Source organism: Lithobates pipiens, unplaced genomic scaffold (genome assembly GCF_037356315.1).
Source record: "Lithobates pipiens isolate NorthernLeopardFrog02 unplaced genomic scaffold, aLitPip1_a1.2 Scaffold_23, whole genome shotgun sequence".
Classification (NCBI taxonomy): Eukaryota; Metazoa; Chordata; class Amphibia; order Anura; family Ranidae; genus Lithobates; species Lithobates pipiens.
In genome coordinates this window covers 32759790-32787345 of record NW_027507785.1, presented here as the reverse complement: position 1 = coordinate 32787345, position 27556 = coordinate 32759790, and the positions used below count along the sequence as shown (strand labels likewise).

Genomic DNA, 27556 nt, shown 5'->3' with positions numbered 1-27556 from the left:
CCAGTGTAAGCCAACAGCAGAACAAAGCCTGCAGATACCTTCTGTTATCTCCTACAGCCAGGAGCATTGAAAGCAGATTCTGCTACCAACAGATTGTATTTACAGCCTCCCAGCCCCCCTCCTTTCCTTCATTCCACTTACATGGACACCAAGGCAGTTTTTCTCCCATTGACACCACTAAGACCAGGACATTTTTTTCATTCCCAGTGGCTCTGTGACACTTCTTGTCCCACGTTCTGCAGTATGGTATTGGGAATCAGGGCTAAAGGCCACCAAGAGCCAGAACTAGAGGTCATTAGAGGCCAAACTTGAAGTCACCAGGGGTCAAAACTAAAGGCCTTCAGGGGCCAGAACTAAAGGCTATGAGGGGCCAGAACTAGAGATCATCAGGGGCCGGAACTTAAAATCGTCAGGGGCCAGAACTAAAGGCTGTTAGGGACCAGAACTAGAGATCATCAGGGACCAGAATCATAAGTCATCAGGGACCAGAAATAATGCTCTGTTTGTAAACTAGCTGGTTCCCTAAACCAAAAATAATTTGTTGCCACAGCTATGCTCCACTATATTTGACCCAGGAGAGAAAGCCTTCTTGGGAACAATGTTTTTTTTATTCCTGGTATAGACTGGCTTAGCTAGGACACGCAGTGAAGGAGTGACTTCTCAGAGGTTCTCTTTTTTTGTTTTCTTCCAAATGTGTCTAATTGATAGAGCCATATTATAACTTCACACACTTATACATTTCTGAATCGACTGATCATGCAATGTTTACTGAAGGAAACAATGATCTGTTTTTTTGTATCACAATTACAGTTTAGAGAAGCCTTTCTCAACAAGGGTTCCCTGGAACGCTAGGGTTCCTTCAGAGGTTAGTAGGGGTCTCTCAAACAATTAGTAATATCTTCCTCTCAGATTAGTAACCACTGACATCAATTATCTTTTCAGCTATCTGTAAGAGAGATTATTCCCAATCACCATCAATGTAAGGAGCATTCTTCCTACCAACTACCGATGTAAGGAACATTCTTCTCACTGACCATCAATGTAAGAGACATTCTTACTACTGACCACCAATCTAAGGAGCGTTCTTCCCACTGACCACCATTGTAAGGAACATTCTTCCCACTGATCACTAATATAAGAGAGATTCTTCGCAATGACCACCAATATAGGGGACATTCTTCCCAATGTAAGAGATATTCTTTTCACTGACCACCAATGCAAGAGACATTCTTCTAACTGGTCACCAATGTAAGGAACATTCTTCCCACTGACCACCAACGTAAAGACCATTCTTCCCACTGATCACCAATGTAAGGAGCATTCTTCCCATTGACCACCAACGTAAAGGACCAGTCGTCCCACTGATCACCAACGTAAAGGACCATTCTTCCCACTGATCACCAATGTAAGGAGCATTCTTCCCACTGGTCACCAATGTAAGGAGCATTCTTCCCACTGATCACTAATATAAGGGACATTCTTCCCAATACAAGAAACATTATTGTAACTTATCACCAATGTGAGGAGCATTCTTCCCACTGACCACCAACGTAAGGACCATTCTTCCCACTGATCACCAATGTAAGGGGCATTCTTCCCACTGACCAACAATATAAAGGACCATTCTTCCCACTGATTACCAATGTAAGGGACATTCTTCCCACTGATCACCAATGTAAGGGACATTCTTCCCACTGATCACCAATGTAAGGGGCATTCTTCCCACTGATCACCAATGTAAGGGGCATTCTTCCCACTGACCAACAATATAAGGACCATTCTTCCCACTGATTACCAATGTAAGGGACATTCCTCCCACTGATCACCAATGTAAGGGGCATTCTTCCCACTAACCACCAACGTAAGGACCATTCTTCCCACTGATCACCAATGTAAGGGGCATTCTTCCCACTGACCAACAATATAAGGACCATTCTTCCCACTGATCACCAATGTAAGGGACATTCTTCCCACTGACCACCAACGTAAGGACCATTCTTCCCACTGATTACCAATGTAAGGGACATTCTTCCCACTGATCACCAATGTAAGGGGCATTCTTCCCACTAACCACCAACGTAAGGACCATTCTTCCCACTGATCACCAATGTAAGGGGCATTCTTCCCACTGACCAACAATATAAGGACCATTCTTCCCACTGATCACCAATGTAAGGGACATTCTTCCCACTGACCACCAACGTAAGGACCATTCTTCCCACTGATTACCAATGTAAGGGACATTCTTCCCACTGATCACCAATGTAAGGGGCATTCTTCCCACTAACCACCAACGTAAGGACCATTCTTCCCACTGATCACCAATGTAAGGGGCATTCTTCCCACTGACCAACAATATAAGGACCATTCTTCCCACTGATCACCAATGTAAGGGACATTCTTCCCACTGACCACCAACGTAAGGACCATTCTTCCCACTGATCACCAATGTAAGGGGCATTCTTCCCACTGACCAACAATATAAGGACCATTCTTCCCACTGATCACCAATGTAAGGGACATTCTTCCCACTGACCACCAACGTAAGGACCATTCTTCCCACTGATTACCAATGTAAGGGACATTCTTCCCACTGATCACCAATGTAAGGGGCATTCTTCCCACTAACCACCAACGTAAGGACCATTCTTCCCACTGATCACCAATGTAAGGGGCATTCTTCCCACTGACCAACAATATAAGGACCATTCTTCCCACTGATCACCAATGTAAGGGACATTCTTCCCACTGACCACCAACGTAAGGACCATTCTTCCCACTGATCACCAATGTAAGGGGCATTCTTCCCACTGATCACCAATGTAAGGGACATTCTTCCCACTGATCACCAATGTAAGGCGCATTCTTCCCACTGATCACCAATGTAAGGCGCATTCTTCCCACTGATCGCTAATATAAGGGACATTCTTCCCAATACAAGAGACATTATTCTAACTGATCACCAATGTGAGGAGCTATCTTCCCACTGACCACCAACGTAAGGAGCATTCTTCCCACTGTTCACCAATGTAAGGACCATTCTTCTCACTGATCACCAATGTAAGGAACATTCTTATAACTGATTACCAATGTAAGGAGCATTCTTCCCACTGATCACCAATGTAAGAGACATTATTTCCACTGACCACCAATATAAGGAGTTTTCTTCACGCTGACCATCTTGCTAATGCACCAAGAGATGCAGATATAGTAATTTTTAGCAGGGTTCACTGAGACCAGAAAGTTATTTCAAGGATTCCTCCATGTTGAGAAGGTTGAGAAAGTCTGGTTTGGGTTAAAAGGATGGCTGCAACTAGTTGGGGATAGACAAATGCAGAAGATGAAAGACAGAGTAATAATAAGAGCCACTTAGCCGGCAGTCTTATATAGCAGAGTTTCATGTTTGAACATCGTGTACCTTTGTTCACAGAAACTTTGCATTTAACATGCAAAGCAAAGCAGAACCAGCTCATCAAGTGCATAATTTCTATTAGGTTCTTTTGGCCGGCAGATGTAAATATTCAATTTTGCATTATTATGAGCGGTGCTTGACTGTGCATGAGCCTGTAAAATTAGCAGTTGCTATGGAAAGCGCCAACTCATCATAACACAGGTACAGTCGTGCTCAAAAATTTGCACACCCTGGCAGAAATTGTGACATTTTGGCATTAATATTGAAAATATGACTGATCATGCCAAACAACTGTCTTTTATTTAAGGATAGCAATCACATCAAGCCATTTATTATCACATCGTTTTTTTGTATCCTTTTGAAATCATAATGATAACAGAAATCACCCAAATTGCCCTGATAAAAAGTTTACATACCCTGGAATGTATGGCCTTGGTACAGACACAGAAGGTGGCACACACAGGTTAAAATGGCAATTAAAGGCTAATTTCCCACATTTGTGGCTTTTTAAATCACAATTAGTGTCTGCTAGACACTGTGCCATTAGGAGGTAGAAAAGAACAGTCAAAAAACCTGTGTAACAAGGTAATGAAACTTTACAAAGATGGAAAAGGATATAAAAAGATATACAAAGCCCTAAATATGTCAGTCAGTACTGTTCAATCACTTAATAAGAAGTGGAAAATTAGGGGCTCTTTTGATACCAAGCCAAGGCCAGGTAGACCAAGAAAGATTTCAGCCACAACTGCCACAGGAAATGTTTGGGGATACAAAGAAAAACCCTCAGGTACCCTCAGTAGAAATACAGGCTGCTCTGGAAAAAGATGGTGTGGTTGTTTTTAAGCAGCACAATACAATGATACTTGAACAAATAAGATCTGCATGGTCAAGTTGCCAGAAAGAAGAATTTACTGTACAAGTTTCACAAAAAAGCCTGGTTACCTTATCCTTCATATAACTACAGGATGTCATGTTCAAGGAACATTTATGCAGAAAAGAAGTTCTAAGTTCATTCCGCCTTGTCTTTAGGACTGCATTCTTCTTTGAAGTCATAGTCCATAGTACTCACTGCACTGAACCCTTATACAGTGGTGTGAAAAAGTGTTTGCCCCCTTCCTCATTTCCTGTTCCTTTGCATGTTTGTCACACTTAAGTGTTTCGAAACATCAAACCAATTTAAACAATAGTCAAGGACAACACAAGTAAACACAAAATGCAATTTGTAAATGAAGGTGTTTATTATTAAAGGTGAAAAAAAATCCAAACCATCATGGCCCTGTGTGAAAAAGTGATTGCCCCCCTTGTTAAAACATACTATAACTGTGGTTGTCCACACCTGAGTTCAATTTCTCTAGCCACACCCAGGCCTGATTATTGCCACACCTGTTCACAATCAAGGCATCACTTAAATAGGAGCTGATTGACACAGTAAGGTCCACCAGAAGATCCTTAAAAGCTACACATCATGCCGAGACCCAAAGAAATTCAGGAACAATTGAGAAAGAAAGTAATTGAGATCTATCAGTCTGGAAAGGGTTATAAAGCCATTTCCAAAGCTTTGGGAATCCAGCGAACCACAGTGAGAGCCATTATCCACAAATGGCGAAGACATGGAACAGAGGTGAACCTTCCCAGGAGTGGCCGGCCGCCCAAAATTACCCCAAGAGCACAGCGACGACTCATCCAAGAGGTCACAAAAGACCCCACAACAACGTCCAAGGAACTGCAGGCCTCACTTGCCTCAGTTAAGGTCAGCGTTCATGCCTCCACCATCAGGAAAAGACTGGGCAAAAATGGCCTGCATGGCAGAGTTCCAAGGAGAAAACCACTGCTGAGCAAAAAGAACATCAAAGCTCGTCTCAATTTCTCCACAACACATCTTGATGATCCCCAAGACTTTTGGGACAACATTCTGTGGACCGATGAGACAAAAGTGGAACTCTTTGGAAGGTGTGTGTCCAAGTATATCTGGCGTAGAAGGAACACTGCATTTCCTAAAAAGAACATTATACCAACAGTAAAATATGGTGGTGGTAGTGTGATGGTCTGGGGCTGTTTTGCTGCTTCAGGACCTGGAAGACTTGCCGTGATAAAAGGAACTATGAATTCTGCTGTCTACCAAGAGATCCTGAAGGAGAATGTCCGACCATCTGTTCGTGTACTCAAGCTGAAACGAACTTGGGTTCTGCAGCAGGACAATGATCCTAAACACACCAGCAAGTCCACCACCGAATGGCTGAAGAAAAACAAAATGAAGACTTTGGAGTGGCCTAGCCAAAGTCCTGACCTGAATCCTATTGAGATGTTGTGGTATGACCTTAAAAAGGCCGTTCATGCTCGAAAACCCTCTAATGTAACTGAATTAGGACAATTCTGCAAAGATGAGTGGGCCAAAATTCCTCCAGGACGCTGTAAAAGCCTCATTGCACGTTATCGCAAACGCTTGGTTGCAGTTGTTGCTGCTAAGGGTGGCCCAACCAGTTATTAGGTTTAGGGGGCAATCACTTTTTCACACAGGGCCATGATGGTTTGGATTTTTTTCACCTTTAATAATAAACACCTTCATTTACAAATTGCATTTTGTGTTTACTTGTGTTGTCCTTGACTATTGTTTAAATTGGTTTGATGTTCCGAAACACTTAAGTGTGACAAACATGCAAAGGAACAGGAAATGAGGAAGGGGGCAAACACTTTTTCACACCACCGTAGGTATCCAGTACTTTCAGTTATAGGGCATAGGGGACGTGTGGCATTCTTTCTATGATCCTTTTTACTACAATGTAGTGCGCTGTACCTAAGAAGCCAATCACCAGGCCTAAGCACTGTCTCATGAGGTAGGAGAAGGCTTTGGGCCTAGACCTGTATAAGGTATGGAATATAACTTACAAGGTGCTCTCTCCTGGGGGGCTCCACTAATTGCGCAGGGCAGCAGGGAAATTGGCGGAAGGTAAGTATTAGTAGCAGAGGAGATGAAATATAAACATAATATGCTACTTTGCACGAATGAATATGACAGGTTCACTTTAACCGCTTGAGATCCGCGCTATAGCCGAATGACGGCTACAGCGCGGACCTGCTTTGCCGGGACAACGTCTATTGACGTCGTCCCGTGCACGAGAGCGGCCTGCTCACGGATCGCCTGATCACGGATTGGAGCAAGGGGTCGATCCTGACTCCTTACCACGTGATCAGCTGTCAGCCAATGACAGCTGATCATGTGACACAACAGAGCCGGTAATCGGCTATTTTTCCTCCTCGCGCAGCGCGCGGAGAAAAACAAAAAGCCGATCACCGGCGGCCGTGATCGGGACATCAGTCCCGATCACGGCCAGCTTATCAGTGCCCACCTGCCCCCTGCCAGTGCCACCCAAATAATAAAAAAGTGCCCCCCATCAGTGCCACCCATCAGTGCCCATAGTGCCACCCATCAGTGCCCACAGTGCCACCCATCAGTACCCACAGTGCCACTTATCAGTGCCCACAGTGCCACCTATCAGTGCCCACAATCTGCCTCAACAACAGTGCTGCACCCCAGTGCCACATATCCGTGCCCATCAGTGTCATCTACCAGTGCCCATCAGTGCCGCCCATCAGTGCCCAGCAGTGCCACCTATCAGAGCCACCTATCAGTGCCACCTATCAGTACCCATCAGTCCCATCTATCAGTGGTACCTATCAGTGTCCCTTAGTGCCACCCATCCGTGCCACCCATCAGTGCCATCTTATCTGTGCCCATCTTTGCCCATCAGTACTGCCTTATCTGTGCCTATTAGTGCCGCCTTAACTGTGCCTATCAGTGCCCACCAGTGCAGCCTATCAGTGCCCACCAGTGCTGACTCATCAGCACATTTCAATGAAGGAGAAAAATGACCTGTTTGCAAAATTTTATAACAAACTATTAAACATGATTTTTATTTTATTTTATTTTGCATCTTTTTTTATTTGTTTAGCAAAAAATAAAACTCCCAGCTGTAATTAAATACCACCAAAAGAAAGCTCAATTTGTGGGAAAAAAATGATAAAAATGTCATTTGGGTACAGTGTTATATGGCTGCGCAATTGTCATTCAAAGTGCATCAGCGCTGAAAGCTGAAAATTGGTCTGGGCAGGAGGGGGGTTTAAGTGCCCAGTAAGCAAGTGGTTAAGGAAAAGTCTAGGTTTTCCTTAAACGTAATGGTTGGATCTATGGGTTCTATGGGTTGGGTTGAGGATTAGTGTTTGTTTAAGGCAGCCCTTTTTAACCAGGGTTCCCAGGCACCCTGGGGTGCTTTGATGTGTCTTCAGAGGTGAAAAATGCCAAAAAATTGCCCAAAAATTGTATCCAAGGCAGCAGTGGATGAAACCTGCCTTTAAGTTACACAAAGCCAATTGTGCACCATTACGACCTTCTAGCTGCTGACCTGCTAACGACCAATGACATCATCAGTTGATAAGGAGGATGTCAGTCGCCTGCATAGAATGCTCATTTGATCCTCCCCTGTTTCTCGTCATCAGTTTTGGGGCCACATTAGCTGAGTGATGGAGGAGAACTGAGGAAGAAGCCAAACATTGGAATACTAGGCAGTACCAACTTGCATTTCTAACCCTGGGTGTCCCACGTGTGTGGATGTTGCTGCATTATGTAAAACTATTATGCCCCGTACACACGAGAGGACTTATGTCCGACAGACTTCCAAAGGAGTTCCGCCGGAGTTCCGACGGAGTTCTGACAGACTTTTCGGCCGAACGGACTTGGCCACACACGATCACACTAAACTCCGACGGATTCGAACGTGATGACGTACGACCCGACTCGAATAAGGAAGTTCATAGCCAGTAGCCAATAGCTGCCCTAGCGTCGGTTTTAGTCCGTCGGAGTAGCATACACACGAGCGGAGTTTTCGAAGGGGACCGGGTCCGGCGGAGTTCCGTCGGGAAAATTTGAAGCATGCTTCATTTCTAAAGTCCGTCAGACTTTTGCGAAGCTAAAGTCCGTTGCAGCCCACACACGATCGGATAGTCTGACGGACTCGGTCTGACGGACTTTGGATGTTGAAAAGTCCGCTCGTGTGTACGGGGCATAAGAATAGTTTTTTACATTTTAGAATGGAGTGCCTCAAGACTGCCAAACTTTTAAAGGGTGCCTCAAAACTTTCCATAATTTGGGAGGGTGCGTTGAGATTTTCCATAATTTTAAAGGGTGCCTTGACTGAAAAAAGTTTGCGAAACACTGATTTAAGGCAATAGTGGTCAAATTAATAGATAGAGGGGGCTTCAAAGACTACAGTCATTCTGCAAAAGATGCTTACCTGATGCTGGGTTCTGAACAGTTCAGGTTCTCACCCACACAATGTGTCCAACTTGTGTTGCAAAAGTCCACCTTTCTGCAGCCACCACTTGGGTCCTGTGATGCCATTTTCTCCTGTGACGTCATCGTAATCTTCCAGGTTCAGGCGCCACCTCCTATTAATGTGCCACTAGGACCCATAGAAAATTGATGTGCCTCCCAGGCTCGTATGATGGTTTGGGGAGCAGTATAAATGGTGCATAGGTCTGCTCCTGCAGGAGTGCTGGCGAGGAAGTGGAGCTCATACGAGCTCCTGTGACCACTGGAGAGAAGAAGGAAGGTATCCCCGACGCCACATATCCATGCATGTGGTGTGTTAGCGGAAGAGACAACCTCAGCCTGGGCTCCCGCAAGGCCATGACCCCAACGCATTTCACCCCATCACCCCTGGAGCTTAGTCATGGGGAACACAGTGGCAGGTTCACTTTATAGGGGGCTTCAAAGACTACAGTCATTCTGCAAAAGATGGTCACGTGCTTACCTGATGCTGGGTTCTGCACAGTTCAGGTTCTCACCCACCCAATGTGTCCAACTTGTTCTGCAAATGTCCACCTCTCTGCAGTCACCACTTGGGTCTTGTGCCGCCATTTTTTCCTGTGACATCATCGCAGGATCTTCTAAGTTCAGGCGCCACCTCATAATAATGTGCCACTAGGACCAACGGAAAATTGATGTGCCACTCAGACTCGTATAATGGTTTGGGGAGCAGTATAAATGGTGCATAGGTTCCGCTGCTGCCAGAGTACCAGCGAGGGAGTGGAGCTCATCCCAGCTCCTGTGATCACTGGAAAGAAGGAAGGAAGGAATCCCCAAAGCTGCACATCCATTTGTGGGGTATGGTAGTGGAGGAGACAACCTCAGCCTGGGATCTCGCCCTCAATGTGTTTCACCCCGAGACCCCCAACCTCCACAAGCTTAGTCATGGCAAACATAGTGACAGGTTCACTTTAAAGAAAAGTCAAGGGTTTCCATTAAACTTAATGCTTGGATCTATGGGTTGGGTTGAGGATTAGTGTTTGTTTAAGGCAATAGTGGGCAAATCAATGGATATGGGGAGCGTCAAAGACTACAGTCATGATGCAAAAGATGGTCACATGCTTACCTGATGCTGGGCTCTGACAAGTCCAGGTTCTCACTCACCCAAAGTGTACAACTTGCCCCAGGCTTAGTCACCGGGAAACCCCATGACTAAGCTCTGGGGCATGTGTCCTGGCGGGAGCCCAGGCTGAGGTTGCCTCTCCCACTACCACACCAAACCACAAGCATGGATGTGCGGCATCAGGGATTCCTTCCTTCTTCTCTCCAATCAATGTGCCACTAGGCCTGATCCCCTTTAATGAAAAGAGAATGATGTGCCCGGGGGGGTGGGGGGGGGGGGGGGGGTGGTTGTCAGGGGCTGAAACCTATTTCTGTGCTGTCCTTTAACGCAACCACACCTCAAAAGCACAAAAACGTGCAGTAACAAAAGTGTGAATGGTACCTTGGGGTAGGACTAATTTCACAGTTCCATGGTTTTCTGCAGTAATTCTCCCATGCCAAAAAATAAGTTAGAGCAATGACCCCATATAGAGAAGATTTTGGTATTTTCACACTCCTCAGCTATATACTGCAGGGAACATCATTACAATTAAGCACTAGCTGTATAAATTAATATAGGTGCTTTGTCGCATACAGCAACCTACAAACCATGCCTTTTAAAAAAGGTTTAACGTTAATTGTAAGCTAAGGGGTAATTTAGTGTCCTGAAGATTTAAGTAACATCATATAAATGTCAATTAACTCGAAATGCGCCAATTTCTAAAATGCCAATTAAAATCAGCAGTTGTGTTTTTAAGTAGGATGATGAAGTTCAGTTAGAGCTGAATCGTGAATCGTGAAGAGAGATTTGACTGTGAAATTTATTCCAGTTTATGTTTATGGAGATAACAAACTCCCTTGTTAGTAGATGGTAAAAATGTATAGTATGTTTAATATATGTGATACCAACTAGAGCAGTTCATATTGAAAATACCCTATAATGTAAAAAGTAGAAGTAAGATTTAGTGAAAACAGCATGAACAATCATTAGATATAAGCAACTAAGGTTTGCATATCATTTTGCACTTGAGCTCCGGAAGGTTTTACCTCCTTCATGACCAGGCCATTGTTTGCTACTCACCACTGCGTTGCATTGACTGGTAATTGCACAGTCATGCAACACTGTACCCAAATTAAATTTATATACTGTAATTTTTTATCATACAAGTAGAGCTTTCTTTTGGTGGTATTTGATCACCACTGGGTTTTTTATTCATTTGCAAAATAAACAAAAAAAAGACTGAAAGTTTTGAATAAAAAAAAAAAAAAAAAAACAATATTTTTTACTCTGCAGTGAAACATGTAGCACGTTTTTTTTTTTTTTAAATCAAATTTCTTCATGAATTTTGGCCAAAATCTATTCTGCTACATGCATACTCTTAGATCGTAAGCTCTAATGAGCAGGGCTCTCTGATTTCTCCTGTATTAAATAATATTTTAAATGTACTGTCTGCCCTTATGTTATAAAGTGCTGTGTAACTGACGGCGCTATATAAATTCTGTATAATAATAATAATCATGTCTGATAAAAAAAAACAAAAAAAAAAAACAATAAGTATATATTAAAGTGGATGTAAACCACATTTTTTTTCTTTTTTATGTCATATTGTAGAGTATAAGATTTCCAATCATTTGAGCCCAGTCTTGCCACAAAGAGTTAAAGCGGTTCTGCACCTAAAATTTTTTTTTTTTAAAAGCCAGCAGCTACTAATATTGCAGCTGCTGACTTTTAATAAATTCACACTTACCTGTCCCAGGGTCCAGCGATGTCGGCGGCAGATGACGAGCGATCGCTCGTCTCTCTGCTGCACCCGCTGCCATCCTCTGTCAGGGAATCGGGAAGTGAAGCGTTGCGGCTTCACTGCCCGGTTCCCTACTGAGCATGCTCGAGTCGCGCTGCTCATCTCTTCTGGTCCCCGCTGTGTCCTGGGAACTGTGTGTTACCCAGAACACAACGGGGGGGGGGGCATCTGCGGGGGTCTGCGGCGGTCTGTCCCGGAAGTGGGTGCAGATACCTGGATTATCCAGGTAACTGCACCCCCCTCCCCCCTGAAAGGTGCCGATTGTGGCACCGGAGGGGGGGAGGGATCAGATTAGCGGAACTTCCCCTTTAGGGTGGAGAACCGCTTTAATCTGGCTCTGAGCAATCATCTTTTATTGTTCAGTGCGATAAATCTTGACAAGCAGAGAAAAACCTTGTCAAATCCTCCCCCTTGCTGTGAGTGACAGGTGATTTATAGATCTTGTGCACTAGCCTAAGAGACATGCATTATTTTTTAATTCCCTCCCCCACTCCTTTCTTCTGCTGCTCTGCAAGGATTGGCTGTTCCACACCTCAGAATGATTTGACATGCTGAAGTCATGTGGGGACTTTTCTGGGTTTTGACTGGATGTTAGTGATCATAGCAGAAGTTCAGTGTAGGAAATACACAGGAGAAAATGCATGTTGACAAGGGGAGTGTAGAGGCGGGCGGGGAGTCTACTGACATCATGACTCCACCCACACTGAGCCCTGGAAAACAGACCCACCCACAAAATCTGCAGTTTTTCAGGTCTCATAGCACACAGACTGGAGACATTTGACAGATAAGTATGCATGCAGGAGACATGTATATCCTTCTAGATAACCAATATTGCAGTAGTTTAGAAAAGATGAGAGTGGGTTTACATCCACTTTAATTGGTTTGCGTGAAAATTACAGTGTCTACAAACTATGGTATATATAATGATTTTTTTTTATATACTGTTAATGGTGGTGATCAGCAACTTATAATGGGACTGCGATAGTGCGGCGGACAATCTGATACAAACTGACGCTGGGGAGAACTGACTGACTGCCACTGACATCACCAGTGCCATTAATACAGTGATCAGTGACAATACTATACACTGTCACTCTACTAATGACACTGGCTGGGAAGGCGTTAACATCTAGGACAGTGATGGCGAACCTTGGCACCCCAGATGTTTTGGAACTACATTTCCCATGATTCTCCTGCACTCTGCAGTGTATTTGAGCATCATGGGAAATGTAGTTCCAAAACATCTGGGGTGCCAAGGTTTGCCATCGCTGATCTAGGACGATCAAGGGATTAAATGTTACATAGTCGGTAAGGTTGAAAAAAGTCCAGTTCAACCTGTGGTGTGTGAGTGTGCTTTGTGTTTATGTTAATAGTACATTTTATATCCCTGTATGTTGTGATAGTTAAGGTGCCCATTTAATAGTTTTTTAATCTATCGATACTCTCTGCTGATATGACTGCTTGCGGAAGAGGATTCCACATCCTTACCGCTCTGACAGTAAAGAACCCTCTACGCAGTTTAAGTTTAAACCGCTTCTTTTCCAATTCCAGTGAATGTCCGCATGTCTTTTTAAATTCCCTTTCACTGAAAAGTTATTTCCCTATGCTAGGGTCACCAGTACGGTATTTGTACATCACTATCATATCCCCTCTTAAGCGTCTCCTGTCCAGAGAGAATACGTTCAATGCTTGTAGGCTTTCTCCATAACTGGTTTTCTCTCTAGTCCCTTTATTAGCTTTCTTGCCCTTCTCTGGACGCTCTCCAGTTCCATCACATCCTTCCTGAGGACTGTTGTGCAAAGGAGGGATTTGGGGGTCCCGATCCCTCCATAAGGAGTCAATGCCTATTACTGTCACAAGGGTTGTTTACATTCCTTGTGACAGCAATAAAAGTCATCAGATTTTTTTTTTTTAACTGCTTCCCGTCCGCCTCACGCCGATATACGTCGGCAGAAGGGCACGTACAGGCAGAGTCACGTACCTGTACGTTGCCCTTTAATGCCGCGTACACACGAGCAGACTGTATGACGTACTTAGTCTGGCGGAAAAGTACGCCAGACTGTCCGTCAGACTTTCCGAACGGGCTACTTGCCCACACACACCACTTTTTGAGCGGACTAATACGGCGTACTAAGTCCGCCATACTATCCGCCCTACTTTTGAAATGAACGGACTCGCCCACACACGCGGAGGAAAGTCCGCTCATTTCGAGCGCGTCTCCAGGTAGGCGGGGCCCGCGAAGGAGACATCGCTGACCCCGCCGCCTGGAATGGACTTAAAGGGGAACCCCAACGCCGAAAAAAATCGGCGTGGGGGTCCCCCCAAGTCCACAACAGACCCTTGTCCGAGCACGCTACCCGGCCGGCCAGGGAAGGGGGGCGAGCGCCCCCCCTCCTGAGCCGTACCAGGCCGCGTGCCCTCAACATGGGGGGGTGCCTTGGGGAAGGGGGGGCCGCGCGGCCCCCCCCACCCCAAAGCACCTTGTCCCCATGTTGATGAGGACAAGGGCCTCTTTCCGAGAACCCTGGCCGTTGGTTGTCGGGGTCTGCGGGCGGGGGGCTTATCGGAATCCGGGAGCCCCCTTTAATAAGGGGGCCCCCGGATACCGGCCCCCCACCCTATGTGAATGAGTATGGGGTACAATGTACCCCTACCCATTCACCTGTAAAATAAAAGTACAAAAAAAAAACACAACACACAAGATAAAATACTTTATTGCACAGCTCCGGGGGTCTTTCGTCTTCGGGGGTCTTCTCGCCGGACTCCTCCGCTATCTTCTTGTAGCTCTTTTGCTAGCGGAAGAGTCCGGCTTTCTTCCTCGCCGCCGGCCTCTTCTCCTGACTTCGGGGGTCTTGTCCCCCTCTTCGGTTCTTCTGCCGGGCCACCGCGCCTTCTTATAGCTCTTTTACAGGCGGTGGCCCGGTCTTCTGTCGCCGCCGCCGCCTTCCGTTCTTCTTCTTCTTCTTCTTCTCCAGGAGATGTTGCCTCGACGATCTCTCGGGCCGGAATGCCAGGGACGCACTGCGCGGCCACTTATATAGGGACAAGGGGCGGTGTCACATGGCTTTATGTCACATGGGTTGGTGTCACATGGTGACCTGCCCCCTTACGATGTCATAGTCCCCATGTGACATCAACCCATGTGACCAACCCATGTGACATAAAGCCATGTGACACCGCCCCTTGTCCCTATATAAGTGGCCGCGCAGTGCGTCCCTGGCATTCCGGCCGGAGAGATCGTCGAGGCAACATCTCCTGGAGAAGAAGAAGAAGAAGAAGAACGGAAGGCGGCGGCGGCGGCGGCGGCGGCGACGGCGGCGACAGAAGACCGGGCCACCGCCTGTAAAAGAGCTATAAGAAGGCACGGTGGCCCGGCAGAAGAACCGAAGAGGGGAGACAAGACCCCCGAAGTCGGGAGAAGAGGCCGGCGGCGAGGAAGAAAGCCGGACTCCTCCGCTAGCAAAAGAGCTACAAGAAGATAGCGGAGGAGTCCGACGAGAAGACCCCCGAAGACGAAAGACCCCCGGAGCTGTGCAATAAAGTATTTTATCTTGTGTGGTTTTTTTTGTACTTTTATTTTACAGGTGAATGGGTAGGGGTACATTGTACCCCATACTCATTCACATAGGGTGGGGGGCCGGTATCCGGGGGCCCCCTTGTTAAAGGGGGCTCCCGGATTCCGATAAGCCCCCCGCCCGCAGACCCCGACAACCAACGGCCAGGGTTGTCGGGAAGAGGCCCTTGTCCTCATCAACATGGGGACAAGGTGCTTTGGGGTGGGGGGGCCGCGCGGCCCCCCCTTCCCCAAGGCACCCCCCATGTTGAGGGCACGTGGCCTGGTACGGTTCAGGAGGGGGGCGCCGCTCGCCCCCCTTTCCTGGCCGGCCGGGTAGCGTGCTCGGACAAGGTTCTGTTGTGGACTTGGGGGGACCCCCACGCCGATTTTTTTCGGCGTTGGGGTTCCCCTTTAAGTCCATTCCAGGCGGCGGGGTCAGCGACGTCTCCTTCGCGGGCCCCGCCTACCTGGATACGCGCTCGAAATGAGCGGACTTTTCTCCGGGCGGGAAAAGTCCGTTCATTTCAAAAGTACGGCGGACTGGCACACACACGGCCATACTGTCCGCCGAAATGCGAGTACGACGGACAGAATTTCGAAAAATCCGAAATACTTAGTCCGCCGTACTGCACGCTGAAAAAGTCAGCTGAAGCCCACACACGAGCGGACTGTCCGCTGAAATGTGTTTCGGCGGATTAAGTAGGCCATACAGTCCGCCCGTGTGTACGCGACTTTAGAGGCGGCGGGGTCGCACATGCCCGCGGGAAGCGCCATGAGTCCGGTCGCAGGTCCTGCGGACACGATCGCTACATGGATACCCGCAATCGCTTCACGGAGAGGAAGAACGGGGAGATGCTAAAGTAAACAAGCATCTCCCTGTTCTGCCTAGCAACTGTGACACTGATCTCTGCTCCCTGTGATTGGAGCAGAGATCAGTGATCTGCAAAACACAGCCACGCCCCCCACAGTTAGAAACACGCCCCTAGGACACACTTAACCCCTACACTGCCACCTAGTGGTTAACCCATTCACTGCCAGTGTCATTTACACAGGAATCAGTGCATTTGTATAGCACTGTATGCTGTATAAATAACAATGGTCCCAAAAATGTGTCAAAAATGTCCGATGTGTCCCCCATAATGTCACAGTCACAATACAAATCACAGATCGCTGCCATTTAAAAAAAAAAAAAAAAAATTATATATATATATATATATATATATATATATATATTAATAAAAATGCCATAAAACTATCCCCTATTTTGTAAACGCTATAACTTTTGCGCAAACCAATCAATAATCGCTTATTGCGATTTTTTTTACCAAAAATATGCAGAAGAATACGTATCGGCCTAAACTGAGGAAAGCAAAATAGTTTTTTTTCTATATTTTTTGGGGATATTTATTATAGCAAAAAGTAAAAAATAATGTGTTTTTTTTTCAAAATTGTCGCTCTTTTTTTGTTTATAGCGCAAAAAATAAAAACCACAGAGGTGATCAAATACCACCAAAAGAAAGCTATATTTGTTGGCAAAAAAGGACAAATTTTGTTTGGGAACCACGTCGTACGACTGCGCAATTGTCAGTTAAAGCGATGCAGTGCCGAATCGCAAAAAGTGCTCTGGTCAGGAAGGGGGTAAGTTCTTCCGGGGCTGAAGTGGTTAAAGGGACAGTGTTAAATAAAAATAAATAAATAAATAAAATAAGTAAGAAAATTTTTTATTTAAAGCGCCCCCGTCCCTGTGAGCTTGCGCACTGAAGAAAACGCATACGCAAGTCACATCCTGAAAATCAAAAAGGTTGTTCAAATCACACATTTGAGTTCTCGCTGTGATCGTTAGAGCAAGACTGATAATTCTAGCACTAGACCTCCTCTGTAACTCTAAACAGGTAACCGTTAAAAATGTTTAACCACTTGCCTACCGTGCACTAACACCCCCTTCCTGCCCAGGCCATTTTTCAGCTTTCAGCGCTGCCACACTTTGAATCACAATTGCGCAGTCGTGCTACACTGCACCCAAACAAATTTTTGATCATTTTCTTCACACAAATAGAGCTTTCTTTTGGTGGAATTTAATCACTGCTGTTTTTTTTTTTATAAAAAAAAAAAAAAAAAGACCAAATATTTTGGAAAAAACATTCTTTTTTTAACTTTTTTTCTGTCAGTAAATGTTGTAACTAAGTAATTTTTTGCCTTCACTGATGTGTGCTGGTGAGGCGGCACCGATGGGCACTGATAGGCTGAACTGGTGGGCATTGATGAAGTGGCACTTATGGGCACTGATGAGGAGGCACTAATGTTCCGCACTTATGGGCACTGATAGGTGGCACTGATGGGCACTGATAGGCGGCAGTGGCTGGCACTGATAAGCAGAACTAGTGGGCATGGAGAGGCGGCACGGATAGGCGGCATGGCTAGACAGTACAGATGGGCACTGATGGGCATTAATGGGTGCCACTGATGGGCAACACTGATGGACATTGATGGACAGCAGTGATGGGCATTGATGGGCAGCGCTGATAGGTGGCACTGATTGCCAGCACTGGCTGGTATGGCTAATGGACACTGATTTGGGGCACTTGTGGGCAGTGGTGGGCACTGATTACTGCCACTGGTGGGCACTGTATGCTGGCATTGGTGGGCACTGTATTGTTACACTATATTTCTTTCTTGTAATCAGGGCACTGATGATCAGTGCTCTGATTACATCCCTAGATGTCCTCCTGTGAGGATATGCTGCTGATCGGCTCTCCTCGCCTCACACTCTGTCAGTGTGAGGCGAGGAGAGCTGATTACCGGCATCTCCGTATTTACATGTGACCGGCTGTGTTAGGTATCTATTTACTCGGCATAACATCATCTTTCACAATATGCAAAAAAAAAAATTAAAAATGGGCTAACTTTACTGTTTTCTTATTTTGTATTAAAAAAAGGTGTATTTTTCCCAAAAAATTGCGTTCGAAAGACCTCTGCGCAAATACCGTGTGACATAAAATATTTCAATGACATGTTATTCTCTTGGGTCTTTGCTAAATAAATAATATATATAATATATATATATAATGTTTGGGGGTTCGTGCAATTTTCTTGCATAAAATACAAATTTTAACATGTAAGCTACAAGTGTCAAAAATAGACTTGGTCCAGAAGTGGTTAATGAAATGGGTACAAAAGGGAGAGAAAGTGCACCAGACTAAGTGCAGTATATAAGAGAAGGCATTTATTAAAATAAAAACATACAGCCAAGTGGCTACTCTCAAGAGTAAGTAATAATCAGGCACTAAAACTTTTTAATCACACATAAAAACCTCTCACATTACACTCACATCAAAGGATGAATAGACACGCCAAATATAAAAAGTCACAGCACTCTTGAATAACTCATACTGAAGCATAGATGGTAACGGCGGACCCAGGATATGCGGGATTGTAAAGTGTTTTTTTTTTTTTTAAATAACAAACATGTTATACTTACCTCCACTGTGCAGCTCGTTTTGCACAGAGTGGCCCCGAACCTGCTCTTCTGGGGTCCCTCGGCGGCTGTCTCGGCTTCCTCCCGCAGGTACTTCTCATGTTCATGCGAGCTCCCTCGCATGGTGAGAAGCATCTGCGTGCGCGCTCCCGTGATACAGCCGGCAGCTATAGCGGCTCACTGTATCACACGGCCCCGCCCCCCGGCGCTCCGCGTCAGTGGATGTGATTGACAGCAGCGCGAGCCAATGGCTGCGCTGCTTTCCATCCATCCACTCCAGCCAATCAGCGGCCAGGCTGAACGGTGGAAAAGACGTCGGGGGACGAATGTGCGGGACTTTCGGGGGGTGAGGTAAGTAAAACGGGGGGACTGGGGCGCAGGCACTGTCAGATGTTTTTTCACCTTAATGCATAGAATGCATTAAGGTGAAAAAACATTTACCTTTACAACCCCTTTAAGTCAATTGTATGATGAAATGTGTCCTGGGTCCGCCGTGACCACCTATGCTTCAGTATGAGCTATTCAAGAGTGCTGTGACTTTTTATATTTGGCATGTCTATTCATCCTTTAAAGTGAGTGTAATGTGAGAGGTTTTTTATGTGTGATTAAAAAGTTTTATACTGTATCACGCTATGGAAGCAAATCTTTTCTTTGGTGCATGAGAGCATCTATAAGAACAGCCGAGGCATCTATAAGAACAGCCGTGGCATCTATGAGAACAGCCAGGGCATCTATGAGAACAGCCAGGGCATCTATGAGAACAGCCGTGGCATCTATGAGAACAGCCGTGGCATCTATGAGAACAGCCAGGGCATCTATGAGAACAGCCGTGGCATCTATGAGAACAGCCGTGGCATCTATGAGAACAGCCAGGGCATCTATGAGAACAGCCGTGGCATCTATGAGAACAGCCGTGGCATCTATGAGAACAGCCGTGGCATCTATGAGAACAGCCAGGGCATCTATGAGAACAGCCAGGGCATCTATGAGAACAGCCGTGGCATCTATGAGAACAGCCGTGGCATCTATGAGAACAGCCGTGGCATCTATGAGAACAGCCGTGGCATCTATGAGAACAGCCGTGGCACCAGCCCTTTATTCTGAATTGGAAATTTGGATGTCCCATATAAACCCTGTAAAGGGGAAAAGCGTATCCAGCCAAACACGAAAGTGTGAGGCATATGCAGCAGGATCCAAGCAATACAAGTTCCCCCGGAATTATTCAGTGGGCTCGCTACTGCAGGAATGCAACTGGTTTAAACGCTACTGAGAAAATCTACAGTGAATCTGTCAATTTGAGACTGTCAGAACTGAGGAAACAACTGACGTTGTGAAACGCTTCTTCTGATTGGCCCACGCGTCACTTCCGGATCACGGAGCTTGCGCTCCATGCTGAGGCGCACTTCCGGTTTCGGCTACTCGACCGTCCGGACGCTGCAAGAAAAGCCATTACTATCAGAGCAAAGTGGCGCCTTTCTATATCACCGCTCAGGACGCCGAGGAAATTCCACCACTGCCCTTTTTCTTGCCAGCATTACACCAGCTTCACGTTACCGTGGACCGGCCTGTGACGTGGATCTATCGCTTTATTTATCTACATGCCCGACTATTACTTAGCCCTTGTACACACGGTCGGAGATTCAGACGGAATGTGTCCTATCGGACCGTTTTGTCGGATATTCCGACTGTGTGTGGTCTCCATCGGACTGTTTCCGTCGGAATATCCGACGGCCCAAGTTTTCCAACTTGCCGGTAAAATTTTCCGACAAAATGCTCCTATCGGACATACTCCGATCATGTGTAGCCTACTCCGACGGACAAAGTGCCACGCATGCTCAGATCAAATTCCTAGACCAAAGCTATTGGCTACTAGCCTGAACGTAGTCCCGTCGTAACGAAATAACGTCATCACGTTATGTACAATCGGATTTTCCGACAACTTAGTCCGACCATGTGTATGCAACATCACTTCCGGACCTCTTCCGGAATTAATCCGTCGGAATTACTCAGACGGATTTTGTAGTCGGAATCTCCGACCGTGTGTACAAGGGCTTACTCTTGTGAGTAGCCACTTGGCGGTATGTTTTTATTTGAATAAATACCTTCTCTTATATACTGCACTTAGTCTGCTTCTTCTCTCAAGATTGCTGCTGCCGACGGTGCACCTTCATTTTATCCTAATTTATTTTGAACTTTTTAGTCTATTTACCATTGTTTTTATTTGCGCAAAGAGACTTTACAGTGACTGAGCCCTTGCACCATCTGATCCCATGTGTGTTCTTATCCTAATGAAATGTTGGGTGACATTTGTGATCAGAAGTCCAGCCAGACCCTATAGAGCAGTATAATATAAGGTGCACTTTTTCGCCAGCATCCCAGAAACCCATAGAAAACCAGATCCAAGCTTGTCTATCTGCTATCATGTCTTTATGTCCAGTGATAAGTGAAGAGCAGGAATCGCTCACTGCAGCTCCCAGTGAGCGGAGAACACGCAGGTATGTCTATTCCTTCACACACTCCTCTGAATGCTAATGTCACAATTCCGGAGACAGATTCTGAGGGTCATGGCTTAAACAGTACATGTGCTGCATATGACTTTCCTGATTCTTAACACAAAGTGAAAAGGAATTGCAAGACCTTCTAAACATTACAAAAACATTCGCCGACATCTGCATTTTAGCATTCTTTAGTAAAGAATGCTATTTTTTAACATATACAGTATTTAAAGACAAACCCCTGGCACAAAAATGTCATTGTAATATATCCTTTTGACACAAAGGATAAAAAAATAAATAAATAACTTTATGTGCACCAAATGCCTTTGCAAACCCAGATATTACCTTGTGAAAATAGCAGTGACATCATCACTGTGCAGTAGATAGCCTGTGCAGAGAGCAGAGCTGTGGGAGGCTCCACCCACTACAGTCGGCCTACAGAAAACTACAGGAGGGGGGCGGAGACGAGACCAGTCATCCTGCACTGGGAAAGAGAGCAGAGCTGTGGGAGGGACTCGGCAGGACCCACCGCTTCAGACTGCTTGTAGAAAACTACAGGAGGGGGCGGAGACAAGACTATTCCTCCTGCACAAGGAAAGAGAGAGCAGAGCTGTGGGAGGGACTCGGCAGGCCCCACCCTCTTCAGACTGCTTGTAGAAAACTACAGCAGGGTGCGGAGACAAGACTATTCCTCCTGCACAAGGAGAGAGAGAGCAGAGCTGTGGGAGGGACTCGGCAGGACCCACCCGCTTCAGACTGCTTGTAGAAAACTACAGGAGGGGGCGGAGACTAGACTATTCCTCCTGCACAAGGAGAGAGAGCAGAGCTGTGGGAGGGACTCGGCAGGCCCCACCCGCTTCAGACTGCTTGTAGAAAACTAGAGGAGGGGGCGGAGACAAGACTATTCCTCCTGCACAAGGAAAGAGAGCAGAGCTGTGGGAGGGACTCGGCAGGACCCACCCTCTTCAGACTGCTTGTTGAAAACTACAGCAGGGGGCGGAGACAAGACTGTTCTCCCTGCAGAAAGAGAGAGCAGAGTTGTGGGAGGGACTCAGCAGACCCCACCCACTACAGACGAAACTGTTTTTTTTTTAAATTTTTTAGATAGACAGTTCTTTCATTTGTCTTTTTTCTTGTATTTTAGAGAGCCAAATAGATACAGTATATATCTAATGTGTGTGTGTGTGTGTGTGTATATATATATATGCCCTGACTTAATTTAAAAGATGAATCAAAGAGGATTTATAAAAGGCAACTTGAAGGTTGTTGAAATGTAGACGGTATATTGTTGGTTTGTATAGAAATCCTAGTTATGGTATGTGTGATGGTTTTCACCAACAACCAAAAGGTGTGAAGTAGGCTACATTACCTGAATATACAGTATGTAACATGGAGCCAAAGGATTCCTTGCATCGCCAATATAATGCAGAGATTTTGGTATTTATTTTTTAAGGAGTGTGGTGGCTATGCTGTATTAATGGGGATAATATCTTGAAACCTTGTTTTTAATATTTATTAGCGATGGAAAATTTTAATTTCAATAGATTTTTATTGAATATCACATGTTTATACAAATCCACAGTATCATATAAAAGTCAGGTATTTATACATTCAATGCTTACAATAACCCATCATGGAGTAATAGTCAGTGATATTCGGTAACGCAAGAACATTGAAAGAAAATTAAGAAAAAATAAAATATAAGAAGATAAGAAAACTGGATGCCTTTTTCGTTTTTGTGTTTTTTTTTTTTCCTAAGAATATATTCTATATTTTGCGTAAGTGCATGTAGACATATGATATCAGCAAAAACTTTGCTACAAGATTTGTAAGAAAATATTTTAACTAGTGATGGCCGAACGGTTCGCCCGGCGGTCGTTTCGCGGCGAATTTCCGACTTTCGCCGTCCGCGGGTTCGAACGCCTTTTTCCGTCGTTCGCCCCGGCGGACTTACGTGTTTAATGTATACAAGAACTTTAACCTTTCGTGACACGTTTATCATGTGTTACAGGACAACCAATTGAGACATGACAGCTCATGGACACTTGGACATTCCCCCTAACCTATAAATACACCCGATCCGGTGGCCATTTTACATTCTTTCTTCTGTCACTGTAGGGAAAGGATCCTGTGTGGAGTAGGGACAGAGAAAACGCTAGCTATTTGGTACACAAAAGTTCTTTTCAGGACTGGTATAGGTGTTAGGTCAGCAGCCTGAGTTTCTTTTGTCAGTTTAGATAAAGGGACAGAGCGCTGTATGCTGCTATTTTAGGGACAGCTCAGCCAGATTAGTCTTTCTTCATCATCATCATCATCATCATCATTAGCTGTTACTATCAGGTCCACAAAAGAGCTGTTCCAGCTAATCGTTCCAGCCTACTCTTTTTTGCCAATTTGTATAGGGACAGGCAGGAAGCAGTGTGTCAGGCAGTGAGGATAATTTTAAAGACTTGCTGTTACTATTAGTTCCACAAAGGTTCTTTTCAGGACTGGTATCAGTGGTACGGTAATAGGCTTGTACACGTATAATATTCTTTCTTCCAAATATAGAAAGAATATTATACTTGACTGCTGCCCTTCTGCTGCAGTCTGCTAATCATTCACAACTCACTTGTTCCACAAAGCTCTTTATCAGGACTGGTAACTTGGTCTGTCTAGGGTGCTACGGTACATAGGCTTGGGTGCGGTACAGTCTGCTGTTCTGTAAGGACCGCTATCGGTCCACAATACATAGGGTTGCCGTGCACTACTGCTGACCGCTGCCCTATACTGCAGCAGTCCTTCAGCGGTATAGGGACTGACGCACAGTCTGCTAAACACTAATACACAACCTGCTTGGTCCACAAAAGTTCTTATAAGGACTGGTAACTTGGTATAGGGTGCTACGGTACATAGGCCTGAGTGCGTTACAGTCTGCTGTTCTGTAAGGACCGCTATCGGTCCACAATACATAGGGTTGCCGTGCACTACTGCTGACCGCTGCCCTATACTGCAGCAGTCCTTCATTGGTATAGGGACTGACGTACAGTCTGCTAATCACTAACACACAACCTGCTTGGTCCACAAAAGTTCTTATAAGGACTGGTAACTTGGTATAGGGTGCTACGGTACATAGGCCTGAGTGCGTTACAGTCTGCTGTTCTGTAAGGACCGCTATCGGTCCACAATAGATAGGGTTGACGTGCACCACTGCTGACCGCTCACCTATACTGCAGCAGTCCTTCAGCGGTATAGGGACTGACGTACAGTCTGCTAATCACTAACACACAACCTGCTTGTTCCACAAAAGTTCTTATAAGGACTGGTAACTTGGTATAGGGTGCTACGGTACATAGGCCTGAGTGCAGTACAGTCTGCTGTTCTGTAAGGACCGCTATCGGTCCACAATACATAGGGTTGCCGTGCACTACTGCTGACCGCTGCCCTATACTGCAGCAGTCCTTCAGCGGTATAGGGACTGACGTACAGTCTGCTAAACACTAATACACAACCTGCTTGGTCCACAAAAGTTCTTATAAGGACTGGTAACTTGGTATAGGGTGCTACGGTACATAGGCCTGAGTGCGTTACAGTCTGCTGTTCTGTAAGGACCGCTATCGGTCCACAATACATAGGGTTGCCGTGCACTACTGCTGACCGCTGCCCTATACTGCAGCAGTCCTTCATTGGTATAGGGACTGACGTACAGTCTGCTAATCACTAACACACAACCTGCTTGGTCCACAAAAGTTCTTATAAGGACTGGTAACTTGGTATAGGGTGCTACGGTACATAGGCCTGAGTGCGTTACAGTCTGCTGTTCTGTAAGGACCGCTATCGGTCCACAATACATAGGGTTGCCGTGCACTACTGCTGACCGCTGCCCTATACTGCAGCAGTCCTTCATTGGTATAGGGACTGACGTACAGTCTGCTAATCACTAACACACAACCTGCTTGGTCCACAAAAGTTCTTATAAGGACTGGTAACTTGGTATAGGGTGCTACGGTACATAGGCCTGAGTGCGTTACAGTCTGCTGTTCTGTAAGGACCGCTATCGGTCCACAATAGATAGGGTTGACGTGCACCACTGCTGACCGCTCACCTATACTGCAGCAGTCCTTCAGCGGTATAGGGACTGACGTACAGTCTGCTAAACACTAATACACAACCTGCTTGGTCCACAAAAGTTTTTATAAGGACTGGTAACTTGGTATAGGGTGCTACGGTACATAGGCCTGAGTGCAGTACAGTCTGCTGTTCTGTAAGGACCGCTATCGGTCCACAATACATAGGGTTGCCGTGCACTACTGCTGACCGCTGCCCTATACTGCAGCAGTCCTTCAGCGGTATAGGGACTGACGTACAGTCTGCTAAACACTAATACACAACCTGCTTGGTCCACAAAAGTTCTTATAAGGACTGGTAACTTGGTATAGGGTGCTACGGTACATAGGCTTGAGTGCGGTACAGTCTGCTGTTCTGTAAGGACCGCTATCGGTCCACAATACATAGGGTTGCCGTGCACTACTGCTGACCGCTGCCCTATACTGCAGCAGTCCTTCATTGGTATAGGGACTGACGTACAGTCTGCTAATCACTAACACACAACCTGCTTGGTCCACAAAAGTTCTTATAAGGACTGGTAACTTGGTATAGGGTGCTACGGTACATAGGCCTGAGTGCAGTACAGTCTGCTGTTCTGTAAGGACCGCTATCGGTCCACAATACATAGGGTTGCCGTGCACTACTGCTGACCGCTGCCCTATACTGCAGCAGTCCTTCAGCGGTATAGGGACTGACGTACAGTCTGCTAAACACTAATACACAACCTGCTTGGTCCACAAAAGTTCTTATAAGGACTGGTAACTTGGTATAGGGTGCTACGGTACATAGGCTTGAGTGCGGTACAGTCTGCTGTTCTGTAAGGACCGCTATCGGTCCACAATACATAGGGTTGCCGTGCACTACTGCTGACCGCTGCCCTATACTGCAGCAGTCCTTCATTGGTATAGGGACTGACGTACAGTCTGCTAATCACTAACACACAACCTGCTTGGTCCACAAAAGTTCTTATAAGGACTGGTAACTTGGTATAGGGTGCTACGGTACATAGGCCTGAGTGCAGTACAGTCTGCTGTTCTGTAAGGACCGCTATCGGTCCACAATACATAGGGTTGCCGTGCACTACTGCTGACCGCTGCCCTATACTGCAGCAGTCCTTCATTGGTATAGGGACTGACGTACAGTCTGCTAATCACTAACACACAACCTGCTTGGTCCACAAAAGTTCTTATAAGGACTGGTAACTTGGTATAGGGTGCTACGGTACATAGGCCTGAGTGCGTTACAGTCTGCTGTTCTGTAAGGACCGCTATCGGTCCACAATACATAGGGTTGCCGTGCACTACTGCTGACCGCTGCCCTATACTGCAGCAGTCCTTCAGCGGTATAGGGACTGACGTACAGTCTGCTAAACACTAATACACAACCTGCTTGGTCCACAAAAGTTCTTATAAGGACTGGTAACTTGGTATAGGGTGCTACGGTACATAGGCTTGAGTGCGGTACAGTCTGCTGTTCTGTAAGGACCGCTATCGGTCCACAATACATAGGGTTGCCGTGCACTACTGCTGACCGCTGCCCTATACTGCAGCAGTCCTTCATTGGTATAGGGACTGACGTACAGTCTGCTAATCACTAACACACAACCTGCTTGGTCCACAAAAGTTCTTATAAGGACTGGTAACTTGGTATAGGGTGCTACGGTACATAGTCTTGAGTGCGGTACAGTCTGCTGTTCTGTAAGGACCGCTATAGGTCCACAATAGATAGGGTTGACGTGCACCACTGCTGACCGCTCACCTATACTGCAGCAGTCCTTCAGCGGTATAGGGACTAAGAGTTTTGTCACAGGGTCATTTAAAAAATGACATGCAGAGGAAGAGGCAGGCCCTTCCGCAGGGGTGGTAGGGGTAGGGCAGGAGCAACAGGCTTGAGCCAAAGTGGGAAGTTGCAGAAGGTGCGTTCAATTACTTTAAAGGATGCACCAGACTTGGTTGAGTGGCTCGCTCAGCCTTACTCTTCTGCACCCTCCTCATCCTCTCGATCTGCACCCTCTTCTTCACTCTCTGCTATGTGCACCCCCAAAGACACTACCACCAACAACACGACCACCACCACCACCACCACATACCTTCCGCTTGAGTCACTGGAATTATTTTCCGATCCATATCAAGAGGACATTTCTGATGCGCAGCCACTCTTGGTATTGGATCAGGAAGAGGAGGTAGCAACAAGCGCTACTCAGCAGTCTGACGCCAGTACCCAGATCAGCCCAAGGAGGAGGTTGGTCCCCGGTGTTGCTGCCTACTCTACTTATAGCGGTGGGGAAGGTGACGTTGATGATGACGTGTCTAGTGATGTCACGTGGG

General features: G+C 46.0%; 1 protein-coding gene across 2 annotated transcripts in view; it reads left to right on the top strand.

Moving 5' to 3' along the window:
• The window catches only part of LOC143927370 (disks large homolog 2), a 1494912-nt gene that overhangs the window by 1111144 nt on the left and 356212 nt on the right, over window positions 1-27556 (top strand). The gene's annotated exons all lie outside the window — the stretch shown is intronic.